The sequence below is a fragment of the Nasonia vitripennis genome, chromosome 2 (assembly GCF_009193385.2).
Source record: "Nasonia vitripennis strain AsymCx chromosome 2, Nvit_psr_1.1, whole genome shotgun sequence".
Classification (NCBI taxonomy): domain Eukaryota; kingdom Metazoa; phylum Arthropoda; class Insecta; order Hymenoptera; family Pteromalidae; genus Nasonia; species Nasonia vitripennis.
Window position 1 is genome coordinate 1,438,381 of NC_045758.1, and position 14,889 is coordinate 1,453,269.

Here is a 14,889-nt window from a genome sequence, read left to right on the forward strand (position 1 = left end):
ATCTGCGTATCAACGAGCGTCGCGAGCGAGCGTGAAAAAAAGAGGAAGGCCCGGAAGAATAATGAAGCCACCGCAAAATATAACAAGGGGTGGAGTGTACGCACGCAGCCTCTCCGCCAAGCGCCGGCACTCGGGGCTTGAATCTTATCAACCGAAGATCTGCGGGGCGTTGCACCCGTGAGAGGCTTGAATAAGCTCAGATTTGCGCGTGTCTTTTGCGAGTTCTGCGGCCGCTGATGCTGGCGATCACCCGTGTATTCAGATGCTTCCCGATAGTCGACCGGGGGTTGGACTACAGCGAATGGAGCAATCGGAGACGATCGTGGGGAGGAGAGATCGACGCGATACTGGTTTTCTATACTCCATGTGTGTGTGTGTGTGTGTGTGTGTGTGTGTGTGTGTGTGTGGAGTCAAGCTGTGCTGCAGACGTAATTGACCGGCTTGTAATCTCGCGAATTTTGCGTGTATGTTGGGATGTCGCTCGAGAAGAGGCCGCGATAAATCATCCCCGTTAAGGGAGACACTATATACAAGTATATACCTGCCTCTACACAAACCGCTGAAAAGTGTCATCGCGGTGTTATATCCCTCGGTTACGCGTTTTTTCTCCGGGGAAAAAAGTGAGAGAAACGCGCGCGCGAGGGTTAATCGAATTTTCCGAGTCACTCTCGAGGCAATCCTCTTCCGCGAGAAAACACAGAGAGAGAGAGAGAGAGAGAGAGAGAGAGAGAGAGAGAGAGAGAGAGAGAGAGAGAGAGAGAGAGATCATAAACATCACCCTTTCGGGCTGCAGCACACTCGAAAAATTACAGCACTCGAGTCAAGTCTCGTTCGCCGCCGAATTTCACGCCTGGGACACACAGGCTACAGCCGTTGAGCGAAACGATCGGGACTTTTTGCCCGAAAAAAAGGAGTAGCTCCCGCTCACACGCGGCGCGCACAGAGCTGCGAGAGAGAGAGAGAGAGAGAGAGAGAGAGAGAGAGAGAGAGAGAGAGAGAGAGGGAGGGAGGTATTATGATGCAAACAATGAAGCCAAGCGGCGAGAGACAATAGCCGCGCTGCTGTAAACGACCGAAAAAAGAAAGACTCCCGTGTACCATAAAGCCATTGCGCGCGGAGAATTTCTCCGCTCTGGTAATCGAATACCGGCAAGAGGCGAGTTATGCATTTAGAAGCGTTTAGGATATCCTTCCCGCTGAGACGGCGCTTTTCGTCGTCCCACTAACGAGAAGAAAACTGCGCGGCTCGGCTCGGAAAGAAGAAAGGAAAAGGAAAAGCAGGTGCCTAGCGCCGAGTGTATAATCTTATAGGCCCTGCCCCGGATCGGATAAGCATCGCCGATAAATCCCAAAGAACGGCTGCGACGTTAAAACAGTGGCAGCCCTATTCGAAACTTAAAACGGAGAGGTAAATCGAATCGGTTTTATAACGGCATACGCGTCTCGACTCTTTAGTCACACGTATACGATCGGAAGTCGGTCAAAACATCGTCATTGTCGTAATAATAATGGAGTGCGCGCGTCAGCGAGTTATGGATACGCGTAGTGGGCAGGCCGACGGTTTTACGAGCGGTGCATGTATGTATGCGTACACGTTTTACGATTTTCGCACACTATACGCGAGACCCTTTTTTTTCTCGCTCGTAGCCGCGCCTCCCTTTAACCGGAGCAGTATACAAAATAGGCGAAACGCGCAGAGAGCGACTATTGTAATTATCATCGAGCCGATGGCATTGTGTGCGAATTTTTCAGGCACAATGGGGACGTGCTCTCCTACCGCCGAGTTCCGGATCGGAGATGCCGCCGGGAGGACGACACACTCGTCGTCGTGTGTCTAGGAGCAGGAGAGCGAGAGAGAGAGAGAGAGAGAAGGTACACGGAACACAAGAGCCAGCCGAGGAAAATGGGAACGACCGTTGGCGGCTCCCTTTTTTCAAAGCGCCCTGAGACACAGAGAGAGAGGGAAAAGGGACACGAGCTCGAGCCGACAGAGAGAGAGAGGGATGTAGAGGCTGCCGCTGTTGCCGTTGATTAACGACGATAATGGCAGAGGCGAGAGATAAAAGTGCGTATAAACATTGCGCGCATACTCACGAACGGCTGTTCGCATCGCAGGTGTCGTCGCGGGACACTCGAAGACTGTGATTACGCGTCGAGTTACAGCACACCCCATGCATTGATCCGCAACGGGTTCGGTCACGAATACCGAAAACAAAATCGTGACTGACCAACGCGCAGCCTGTGCATAATACGTTTAGACGTGCAATTTTCCAAACCGAAAAAACGCCTCCTCTCCGCGCACGCACACTACAGCGTCTCTAACGCTCGGAACTTTTGTGCTCGCGACCCCCGGTGTCTGGATCCGCGGGCGCGAATATAATAAAGGCCCCGTATATATACACGCTCCAATAAGATCAGCGCAGCGATTCCGCCAAGTAGACGCGGCGAGACAAGTCTCGCGACAATGAGAGTATCGGAGCAGCGGCAGCTATTGTCGCGCGCGAATAAAATAGATCGACGGTTATGGTTCTTCTTCCTTCCTCGGCTCTCTCTCTCTCTCTCTCTCTCTCAGCTGAGTTATGTGCTGTATAGACAGAGAAGGGAAGGAGGGTAGGCTCGCGCGCGCTAAAGTGCAGAGACTGACCTGGGAGCATAGAATTCGCGCACAGACACACACGAGAGGGCTTATTTAAGAGGATACACACAGCTCGAGGGTAAATAAAAATTCGGATTACGCTTTCCGAAAACAGTCTGCAGGCGGCGATTTGTTACGCCGGGGATTATTATTACAACGGCGATTTTCCCTCCGCTCCGTAAGCGTGTGTGCTCAAGAGAGAGCTACTGTGTCGGAGGAGGAGGCCGGAAAAGGCGTCGCACGTGTAATCCCACGAATTTATGTTCATTACGCACAGCTGACCTACGAGCCTTTTTTGCGCGCATCAGCATCGCTTTCTCCGTGACCAATATAATTCACTTGCGCTCTCCCGTTATATCTCGAGTGTTATTGCTTGTTATTAATAGCTCCGATGCGTTTTATACGATAAATAATTTCGGAGCGATCGCGATCGATCGCACTCGAGTTTAAAAATAATGGATAACTTGTCGGGCCGCGTGCACTCTCGAGAATTAAAGGCAAGGGCGGTCCCGCCTCGAGCTGCGAGCGCGAGTGAATCGATCCGGCCGTGAGCACAGACTACTGCAACCGACACGACGTGTATTCTACGAGTCATGCGAGCGTGTAAAGTCCCGCAACCCTTGCCCGCATCTACACTGCGTATAGGATATGTATATATGCGTGTATCCTGCAGCCGCCCTCTGGTTCAAGGTCGACGGCATTCTTCTCGCATACCTGATGGATCGCAATTTGCAGCGGCTTCTAGGGCTCCGGAGAGACATAGCTGCGAGGGGAAGAAGAGTAGAGATTACGCGTGTAGTTTGGCCGCGAAGATTAAGCCGGTGGCGGCCGAGGGACGTAATTATGGGCGGGATACGGGAAGCCTTTTTTCTCTCTCCCTTTTCTTTTCTTTCGAGCACACTTCGGGCGGTAGTTTTTCCGAAAAAGAAGTGGAAACTCGTTACCAGTTGAAGTAAACGATTACCCGGGAACAAACACGGGAGCGACAGATTTATACCCGCTGCATTATTACAATCGTGTATGTGCCATAAATCCAGCGCCGCATTGTAGCCTTTATTGTCGCTTTTCAAACAAGCCGCGCGACTTCGATGCTGCGCGTATAGAGCGAAGTGAATAGTCCGAGAGAGAGAGAAAGAGAGAGAACGATGCAGATAAGCCCTGGAGTCGGTGTCAACGTGGCGCGATGCGGAGCCGCGATACGTCGACTCTTTCGAGAGCGAAGGAGAGAAGTCAAGACGCCGAGAGGGTGAGATAGGCATCTCCTGGCGGCGAGAGTTGCGAGGGCTCAAAATATTATTTCTCGGAATTTTTTTCGAAAACTCCTCCTGTAATTGATGGCCCGACGAATTTTCCGCCGGATTTCGCGAAAGCACGGAATCATCGCGCGGCCAATACTATACACTGGCTCTTCGCCGAGGCGTAAAAAGTGCTGAGACTTTTACGTAGGCGAGCATAGTATACACGAGTCCCACACTGCGTATCGAATGCCTAAATAATTTTCGAGGGGGTCGACGACTGGCTGCCAGAGGGGGAGGGCGCAGGTGAGGCTTTCGACCTGTGTACACCTCTGCACAGCGGATCCCCCCCCCCCCTCCTTCTTCCTCTAGCTCTCGAAATATCGCGCAAACAGAATTGGCGAGTCGTCGCGTCGACTAAGCTAAGCCCGAAAAATGGAGCCGCTCGAGCTCTCCTCCCTCTACGCTGATTTATATTGGATTGACCCGGAGCCATTTTTCCCGAAACGCCGCCGCTGCTGCAGCATAGCAGTACGCACAGCTCCCGTAAGAACGAGGGAGAGAGAAGGGGCCACGTCACATAACCGACGACGACTGCACAATCGGCGCTCATTCAGCCATCGGGCATGTGTGCGTGCGGAGGGACTTTTTGGCAAGGGGCGCGAAGAAGGAGCAAAGGAGCTCGACTCGAGGCTAGAAAAAAGCCGGAGAAAAGGGGGTGAGAGAGAGAGAGAGAGAGAAAGTTTTACGATCGAGGTGTACGCTGAAAAGGTCGTAAAGCCGTAAAAATTCGCGAGAGAGAGATCATGTTCTTTTTCTCGTCTGGTTTGATGGTTTACGAGACACGTGCTCGGCCATACATAGTTTCCGCCTAATTGATAACGTACGACTCGATGTTGAGAAAAAAGCCGCGGAGTAAACAAGCTGCTGGGTGAAAAAAAAGCGAGAAAGCGATCCGTATTTAAATCCCTTCCTCGTCACAAAGGCCCGAAGAATAAGAGAAGGCGTACCCGAGAATAAGAGAGTCAAAAGAAAGAAACGGAGGAGTGTATGCGCGTTTATTAAAAAAAAAACGGGAGAAAAATGTTTTTTATTATATCGGGCGCGCGCCCCACGGGGTAGCGAGCCATTGTGCGCGCTGCGGGTTAGTTACGAGGCTGAGTAGAGACGTCTGGCTCCAGGTGCCGAAAATCGAAGTTTACCGAGAATTCCTCGGTCGCCTGTAACTCTACAGCTTCTTTATTTATTCAAAATCGTATGTGTGCACGACAAGCGCGGCTAATTGAAAAATTGCCGGGGTGAAAGGGCTGCGCCGCGACGAGCGCGATTGTGTCGAATCACGCAGCCAATCAAGCTCGCAGCGGCGATTCCTAATTATCACGCCTAATTGAATAACGACACAAGCACTTGCTCCGCGTCTCGCCTGCGCGTATGATACAATTCCAGCGTGTACTCTCTCCAGGAGATCTCGCTCTAATTGAGGCTCGATCGCGAGTTCCGCGCACCACCTGCAGCATCCGTTCCCAGACTCGCGATTGGTCCGCTCGACCTTTGCATACGCGCGATATTTCGGGGCTCGAGTGAGTGAGAGAGAGAGAGAGAGAGAGAGAGAGAGAGAGAGAGAGAGAGAGAGAGAGAGAGAGAGAGAGAGAGAGAGGGAAAATAAGGGACAAACAATACTCGCGCGCGAGCGGCAGGGCATTTAAAAGGGGGCAGTGTACGGAGGGTAGCAGCGCATAAAAAGAGAGTCGCGAAGACGATCGCTACGGGGTACCTCTGCATGCCTCGCCAGCCAGTACGTATATATAAATTTTCGGCCCTCTCCCTTTTTCTTCTCGTAGCGAGCCGAGAGAGTCTTGCGACAGATGTAGAGTCGCGTGCTTGCTTTTTATTCTCTAGCTCTACGGCCTTCTCTATTTCTCGTCTAGCGTCTTTCGGTTCTCTTTTTTGCCGGCGCTGCTGCGGGCCCGCGACGCTTAATTAATTCTATTAATCGTCGTATTGTGTGTAACGCGATATTTCTCTATTCCGAATGCAGCGGAGGGTTGGCTCCTCGGGCTCTCGACTAGAGAGAGAGAGAGAGAGAGAGAGAGAGGAGGGTATGTATAACGTAACGGTAATAAGTGCGCGCGTACCAGGGGTTGGAAAATTTAATGCGGGTTTATTGTCGAAAAATTAAGCGGAGGAATCGATAAGCCCGATTTCCTTCCTAACGATCGTTCTTCGAAAGCCTGTAATGGCTATCACGTGCGCGCGCGAGAGTAGCTGCCCCCACGTGTTAGCTATAACGTTCTAGTTTTCACTTCCTCCCGACCCACGTGGTTTCCAGTGGTCGAGGAAATCATCCAAATGGCCGCGTATCGAGTCCGCATGCATTCATTACAATAAGAACAACTGCATCGACCGGTCGCGTATAAAAATACGCGCGACGCGAAAAAGTCCTCGAGACAGCTGTTGTAACTCGGCCGCACGCGCCGGAGAGCCACTATACGGATGATCAATTTCAAATGAGCATTGACGTTACTTAAACAATATGTACGATCGGAGAGAGTAGAAACAAAGAGATCAAAGCCGCGGACCGCCATGCAGTTACTTCGAGGACTCGCGTGCCGCTGTTTTGCGCGCGACGAGTTTGACTCCCTCGTGTCGTATCACAAATCACTGACGACGTAAAAGTTGTTCGCTCTCGTGTCCGAGGACGATTTACGCCGGAAATTCGGACTTTGCAAGATTGAATTCCGACGAATCCCGAAATTCTTATATACGCTGCCAGCGGCGGCACTAAATTCCAAAGGCGAGTGCATTATCGCGGACGACTTTTACCCGCCCTTGTCGGAGCCGCACGCGCCCCGGCGAACACCCCTTTTCCCTCTATTTTCGAAAACTCCCCCGTGAGAGAGATTTATCGCAGTGGAAAAGTCGCCCCGCGCGTGTACATGTGTGTACCCATTGTGCAATGAAATCGCTGCGCTGCTATATATACGGGCTGGGAAAGTCGCTCGATTTCGACTTTTATAATCTCTCTCCGTGTGTTGGCTGCGCGGAGTGTATTTACCGATGGGGGAAGCTGTGCTGCGGGCTCGAGTGTAAGACTTTATACGCTGTGACGCGCTTTGCAATGTTGGCGCGTTTTATTTGCTACTGAGCAAGCAGTACAATCTATCCATAATGTTATGAATACCGAACAAACGGCTTGATTAACTATTGCAGTTATATTAGTAGCGGCTCAAGTATGCCACTATAATATCTAGTCGTGGCTCGCAGATCGAGACGCGGGAAAGGCGAATGTGTCTGTGCGCCACCTAGCTGTGGTAGTGTATAACAGGTGAATATGAAACACAGTTTAATGAAAAAATCGACGCACACAATATCTCGAGTAATAACGACCGCACGGCTCTTATCAGCGCAACTCGCAACATCGCTTTCTCTCGGTCGATCGACGATTGAAGGGCCGTCCGTATACACACGGTATCGATTACTCGTTTCGATACCCCTTTTTCTTCTCTATACCCTCTATTGTTACCAGGGATTTTAATTGCCGCGGCCATTTGGCAGCGAACGATTTTTCATTTTTTTTTTTTTTTATTATAGTACACTCGCTGGTGTGTTAGCACAAGTGTCTTTATCGCGGCCATAAGGTCTTGTTTAGAGGCTTTTGTGCTCGGGCCATTGTCGGCATTTTGCGCGCTATTCGTTATTTATAATCGACGTTTTGCGGCCGCGTCTGTCTCTTTCAATCGTCGGCTCGATTGAAACGGTGATTGATTGTCTTCTACTCCCCCCTGACGACTTTTGTCATTTACGTTATGCCCCCGCGAGTTTACGGACTCGTTGGATTAATGAAAAATTCAATGAGGCGCGAGGAGAAGCTTTTTCTCACAAATACGACGATCGATTGAGCGGAAAGCAAAAAGCGCATGCACTAGCGGAAACGGGGTTTTCCGACAGGCGCAGCGGCACGGAGAGCCTCTTATTGTCAAAGAACGTACTTCCCGCTCTTCTGCCTCGGGCTCCGCGTGTCTCTTCCGCCGCGCTGTACACGTCTTCGCTTTTAGGGGAGAAACTCTGCAGTCGAAGGACTATTCCGTACCTGCCATCACCTCGAGATTTTCAACATCTTAATAATACTGCAGCGGCGGTAAAGGGTAAATATTCCTCGCCTCGCGCGCGTGGCCCCATCGAATTAATCGGCGTGAAACGATGGCTCCCCGCGGGGCGAGTCATCGATTATTATTCAATATCTATATACGTGTGTAAATATGCGCTCGATTTACATGATGCCGTATGGAAAAGCCACGGGAAATTCGTCGCGGACTTGTAAATTCGGATCGACCCTTTTAACCCCCCACTTCTCGGATTTGAAAGTCATGCGGATAATTATACGGCGCTCGGTGAATATTTTTAACTCATTGCCGCGGCTCTCAGTTGAATTTACCCAGATGGATCTGCATTTGAAAGTTTGTCAATTGAGAAAAGCGGCTTTTTAGCGCGCGCGAATAAAGAAAAAAGATCCTCCGCATCGCGACCCCGATGCATACGAGAATTCCAAGCGCGTTTCCGCGTCAACGCCTGCGAATACGCGCGTAATTGGAACGCGCTGCGGTGAAAAACAGCGCGGACGTTTTCGTTGTGAGCCGAATTGCGGCTCCGTTTTTTCGCGGGGTATAATTTCTTTTTGATTGAAATGAGTAGCCACGTATGCTAATGCGGCATTGTGTCATCGCGCAGCAGTGCGTAGGGTGTGCGGAGTTTAGCCGTAGATTAGCGGAAGAGAGAGAGAGAGAGAGAGACTATTGTCGCTGCGCGCTGATAGGTAAACAGATTCGCTGTTGTTACAACTGACTCGTCGTCGTCATGGCCGAGGACTTTTTTTTTACGATGAATATTCATGCGCGCGGTGTATAATGCCAAAGAAATTAGAATCGAAAGAGGAGCCCGGAGGAGAACTCGTTATATTCGCGCGCGGAGTGACCCTTCGAGAAAGAAATTCGCAACGCGACTAGAAAGTATATAGGTATACATTGTCTAGAAGCAGAAGAAAAAGAAGAAGAGCGAAGGAGATTTCGGCGGGAGAGTTAAAAACCGGTTCCCCAGCCGGCGACCGGTATATAGAGGAATCCTTTCGGACCGAGAGCGAACGAAAAGTCGAACTAAATGGCCGGCAGCCGATGCCCAACGACTTTTACACTCGCTCTTTTCTACGTGTGCACCGTCTCTGTGTAGCTATATTATATTCGCAAAGAGATCCTGATCCCGCCCTGCATTATGAATACGGGCTTTTCCCCTTTCGGCATCAGCCGGTGTCAGCCCGGGGGAAGATTCTCCTCGTGGGATTTTTGCGCAACGATTATCGCGAGGTTCTCCTTTTGAGTGGGTGCTCCAAGGCGTCATTGCTCTGCGGATAGGCTGGGTGTCTAATCTCAAGATCGCACTGACGGAGCATAATCATTCGATATACAGAACCGATTGATTGATCCTAATGAAACTCTGTATCAATCAAGGACGAACGCAGTCAAGTCACACGGCACCACCCACGCAAAACGAGAAAACTCTTTTTTCGGTGTAGCAAACTCACTGCAGCTAGTTCGGAACGTGAGCAGCCAAGGACCTCCTCCTCCTCCTCCTCCTCCTCCTCCTTAAACTTCGTGCGTATCCCCGCAGTGTCTTCGGTAGGGACGATCACACGCGAGAATATATCGGGCACTGTTTTCCTCGCTTCTCACTTCGACGCAGCGACGATCACTGATGACGATCGCGAGTCCTGCATCGTCGTGTATATATCGCGATGAGAGAGAGCGAGAGAGAGAGAGTTGGAAAAAATAGCGCGGGAGCTCGTCCGAAGGTTCGAGCGCTACTAACGAGAAGCAAACGCGACGATCGAGCGGTTGGCTCGTGACTGGCGAGGTGGAGCTGGAACCGGGGGCCTTATGTAGCCTTCGCGCGCGCTATTCGTTCCGGCCGTATGTGTGAGCGCGAGTGTGGAAGTTTTGGGGCGCTGCTGCTGCTGTGATCCCCACTTTTTTCCTTCCGTGAACAGTCTCCCTCTACTATATACCGCGAGTTTGCGTGTGTGCGTGCGTCGGCTGTTCTCCCTCGCTTTTTCACCCTGTAATTTCGTCTCGAGCGGGGTCCTCCCCCCCCCCCCTCTCCCTTCCTCCGCTTGTCGATCTTTTGCAACATTTATGGAAACAGCTTTGCGACGATTATACGTACTCTGAACGGCTGCTTTTCGCAATTTGAAAAAAAAAAAATAATAATAATAATATATCGGCAGTGACACTTAAGGCCCCGACGACTCCAGCATCGCTGCGAACATCTCGCTTCCACCCTCGCACCTTCCCCCGGGACACAGCCGTGTGATATACCTGCGTGAACTCTCCTCCCGAGATCGAGCCGAGAGCTCTGCAACACTCGCGCGCACGTCTCACCCCAGGGGTATAAGTTCCCTCTCTCCCGCAATAATAATCGTCATCGAGCCAGGAGTGGGTGAGACCGGAGCTATTTTTTCTCTCACTCTGCGGGGATCGTTGCGCGATCTCTCCCGTGATTTACTCCCCAGGGGTGGACTCGAGGCTCGAGGGAGCGATGAGCCAATTTAATGATTTTTCGAACGCTCGATCGTCCATGAATATATATTACGTTTTTTCTCTCGCTTTTTTGCGTTTGATCGGGACCCGCGCGATTAACCGTGTGCTACTATTTACTCTCGATAGACGCTCGAACGTATAAATAAGCGAGTTCGGAGCTTTTTGCGAGATAGAAGGGCGCGATAAATGCATTGTTCGCCGGATGACAATGCCGGAGTTTACGGCTGCTTTGTGGCTTCTTGCGAAGGGGTAAGAAATCTGGATTTCGGTCGAGGAGATCGATGCTGTCTGCGCGCAAAATTTATTCTGATCTCCGATTCGTCGAGCCTCGTTTTTACGTTATTACACGCCCCTCATACCCGTAATGTTTGCCGACAGCCCTCGAGTACCAAAGTAAAAAAACATCCAATTAAGGCCTAATTAGCGATACAGGAAGCTCCAATCCATCTCTAATCCCCTTCCATCACAATCGGGCTCATCACGTAAGTATACACACACACAAAAAGCCACCGGAGCTCGCATCAAACTCTCCGCGCACACAAAACGCTCTTTTTATCCGCGGATTATATCTCATGATATCTCAACTGCATATACGGCAAGCGAGAGTCGAACAATAAATCCTGTGCTTAGCCCTAAAGCATAGGCAGCGATAAATTCAACTTACCAGTCCGAATATGCCCCGCAAACTTATTACGCCGGCGGCTGCATTATCTCCACGGCGTCGGGGAATTAGCATCTGATTAACCCCCGGCGGCTATATTATACGCGTACGCGCACTGGCGATGTCTTTCGGGGATGCTTATGGTGGGCATACGATCGAGCCTCCTCACCCTCGATAACATTGTGCGCGCTTAGCTGCAGGGGGTATTTTAAAAAATACCCACTACCCCCGTCCTCGGCTCCGCAGTCCATATCATGTACGTGGGGTGGGTATGGGTATAATGAGAGCTTGTCTCATTACCGCGACGTGAGCCATTGTCACGAGGGCGATCTGATTTAGTGCGAATTTTTCGGGCTTTTTTGGATTTTCCGTTGGTCTCTTTTTCCTGTATAAATAAGGTCATCGAAGCCAATCGGATTTACAGCGCACAATAGCCGCGTCGGAACAATACGTACACATCAATCCTTCCGTAATATACTTACACCGAACGGCTCAATCGCGAGCGGGACGAGGAGGAAATCAGCGCGCAGTTATGATCCGTACAATTTCGCGTTGCAGCACACGCACACACACATCGGTCTCCGTCGTAACGAACTCTGAAACGCAAAAAAGGGGCGAAGCTCGAAAAGCAGAGCATTGTGTGTGTGTGCGTGTTATACACGAACTCTCCTTCCTTTCCGGCGAATATAATCTTATACCGCAAGCCGGGCACGTGCCTCCTTTCAGACGTCTCGTCGTCGCGGCCCGCAGAATATCTCCCGAGCACTCGGTCATTTCATTCAGCGCACACGCGAGCGCGCCTGTCACTCAGACTCGCCCACTATGCATATAAGTCGCGTATAAAAACGGCTTCAACTATATATGTATACGTGTATGCCGGAGAATCAATGCGGCCGCTGCAGCAGCCACGCGCCATCCGTCAAGGAGTAGCGCCTCTATTCTCCGAGCCGATCGCTCTAGGAATGGTAGCCTCTTGCGGCTGCTGCTGCTGCTTCGTTTTATTTTTTTTTTCAGTCGGGAAGAATACGGCCGGGGACGGATGGACTCGTCGAAAAATTGTAGTAGTATTCCAGTTCTTCGCACTTGAATGGCTCCGTGTCATCTGCCTGCGCAGGCCTGCGGGCGGTCTCTCTCTCTCTCTCTCTCTCTCTCTCTCTTTCTCTCTCGCGCGCGATTTTTCGACGCCTAGCTCGGACTAGACTCCTTGCGCGGATGATCGAGCACGCAGGGAGCAGTTTCTTCGGGGCCACGTGCGGCTGGCTTTCTTTACAGCTACTTTGCGGTCGGGATTCGGGAGGCGATTGCTTAATCTGCGGCTTTTGACGGAATCGGATATGCGCGACCTGATCTGCTGATTTTTTTCTACGTCGAGGGAGCTATTAGCGGGTGTAATTCGACTTGAATGCGAGCGAGATTCCGATCTTTTCACATCGCGAAGCCCGAGGATTAATCGCTCTCGAGAGCTGAGATGCGCGCGAAAAGAAATGTCCTCTCGGAAAAGGCGTCCTCTATACATTAGTCGTTATTTATGACAATTGATGGTCCGGCAGCGTCCGTCTCAAAAGAAGAACGTCGATGGAGAGAGGCCACTTCCGCACTTTCTCCGGCGACGATCGGCGAAAAATCGAGAAAAGAAAAGTATACCGTCCAGCGGTCCTCGTAAATAGCGGCCAGTCTCCTTCCGATCGAGGGTCTCATAACTTTCCCGGCGACAATCGGGAGAGAGAGAGAGAGAGCCGACACGACAATTTTCTCGAAAATTACGACGACGGCCCGGAGCTGCCTCTCGCTCACCCTCGTGTAGCGCGAACACTCGAAAAGAGGGGCTGAATTATTTGCACCCGCGCGTATACAGTCGCCTACGAAAGTTAGTGAATCTCAGCTACACTCGTTTATGCTAATGTATCTGGCCCGCATGCGCGTGTCAAAGGGTGAGGCTCGGGAAAATATTTGCTTAGGACGCAAGAAAATCCTTTACGGTAATGGAAACCGAAGCAACAAACTGCGCGTCTGTCGACATCGCATACACAATGGATCAAGAAAAATTAATCAGCAATACGAGACTCTTTTCAGCATCATACATCGCCACAACCATCAATCAGCGGACTTTCCTCCGGGACTGTACCTTACACGCGTCCATTCAAGACGCAAGCGACTCCTCCGCTAATCTCACGGCAGTTGCCTCCTTTCAAGGCGGCACAGCGCAGCGGTCCTTCTTTCAACGATCCGAGAGAGGGGACACCCCCGCACGCGCCACTCGCACTGATGAAGGGCCTGCGCAGAAAAACCAGCAATTATTCCAACAGATTTGGGAGCTTTCTTTTGCTAGCCGCGATTCGGGCATACAGGCTCACCCTCTTGACGGATCCATCAGCCATTATCTCTCTCACTCGGGCAGATGTGTATAGTGTTATGTATATAGTTGTATACCGGGAAATGGATATTCGTGCATGTACGGTAGGGATATGAGGTCGATGGTTTATTGGAATTAGGCTCGGATCGGCTTACACCAGATCGAGTGTTATCGCGGAAAACGCGTTTCTCGGGAGAAATTGCGAGAAACGGGCGACGGTTAATGATCATCTATCTCTGGCTTTTTTACGCCAAACACAAGCACGAAAAGCTTCCCAGCCCGGAGAAAGTGAAAAAAAAAAAAAGTCGACCGCAAGAAGCCCGAGAATGACCAAATAATGACGGCACTCCATCACCCCGTCACTTTTATAAATCGCAAACATTATTTTCTATCTTTTTTCACCGGCAAAAAAGAAGTAAAACCACTTTTTTCCAATCGACCACTTGGCTGCTGGGCATACATATAGAAGAGAAACCGGAGAAGTATACGCGCGTGCTCCTATGTACATAGCCGCACACCCCAAGCGTACATCAGGGGGAATATCTTATACAAAACTCGAGGACGCGTCCGCGCGCGGGATTGACGTTGACCCGAGAGCGGCCGTCAAAAATACAGATTTGTCCGAGTCGGCCGATGCGCCTCCTCTTTCTCACTGGGCGATTAATTTTCTGAGAGAATATCCAACGCTACGGGGGTCGCTCATACGTATATTCAGTCGCGAAGGGAGAGCTTCCACAGGCATTTATATATGCGGTTTTATGGGACGGCAGAGAAGACTCGAGATGGACTTATTGACGGGCTGGCTCTCGAGGGCTTTTTCTCTCTCCCTCGAGTGAGTCCGTATAACGCGCCCGTCGAGTATTATAAGAGATATCTTTGATGGAGAATAAATATTTGCCTTGGCGCGATTGTCCGGCCGGACGTTTCAATTTATGCGATGCTAGAGCATTATCAGCGAGTATTATTATTGTGCAACGGAAAAAATTCGCTGGAAAGCAAAGTACTCTTCATCATGCGGCCAAAAATCTGCGTACAGCCGGCTCCCGCGCTTTTGACTCGGTTCCAACTCGCCCGCAGAGTTGTATACAGTGCGGACAAAAAAGGCAAAATCGAGGAGAGCCGAGGAAAAAAATGAGTGGGACGAACCCGTCCATACACCGGGCGGAGAAGCGCTAGAGAGAGAGAATCTCCCGTAACTCCGTTTGCGCGCAATGGATCGGGAGTACGTGAGCCGAGTGCACAAAAGCCAGGCAGTGGACGTCATAAACGTAGAGCACAAAAAGACGCGGCGGGCAGTGGCCGATTTTTCAAAAAATAAACTCGCGCCCACCCGTATAAACGCGCGCGTCTTCTCATTCAATGCGCTTATGTAACACACGCTGCAGAGCGAGTCGTAAAGCAACGGGTAGCGCACCTAT

General features: G+C 50.9%; 1 protein-coding gene across 9 annotated transcripts in view; it reads right to left on the reverse strand.

The window, feature by feature from the left end:
• LOC100680007 overlaps nt 1-14,889 on the reverse strand; it is a 74,537-nt gene that overhangs the window by 18,799 nt on the left and 40,849 nt on the right. For all 9 annotated transcript variants that reach the window (XM_031923116.2, XM_031923118.2, XM_031923119.2 and 6 more), the window contains exon 3: nt 13,244-13,392. The gene's annotated coding sequence lies outside the window, so the exon portion shown is untranslated. The remainder of the gene's footprint in view (nt 1-13,243; nt 13,393-14,889) is intronic.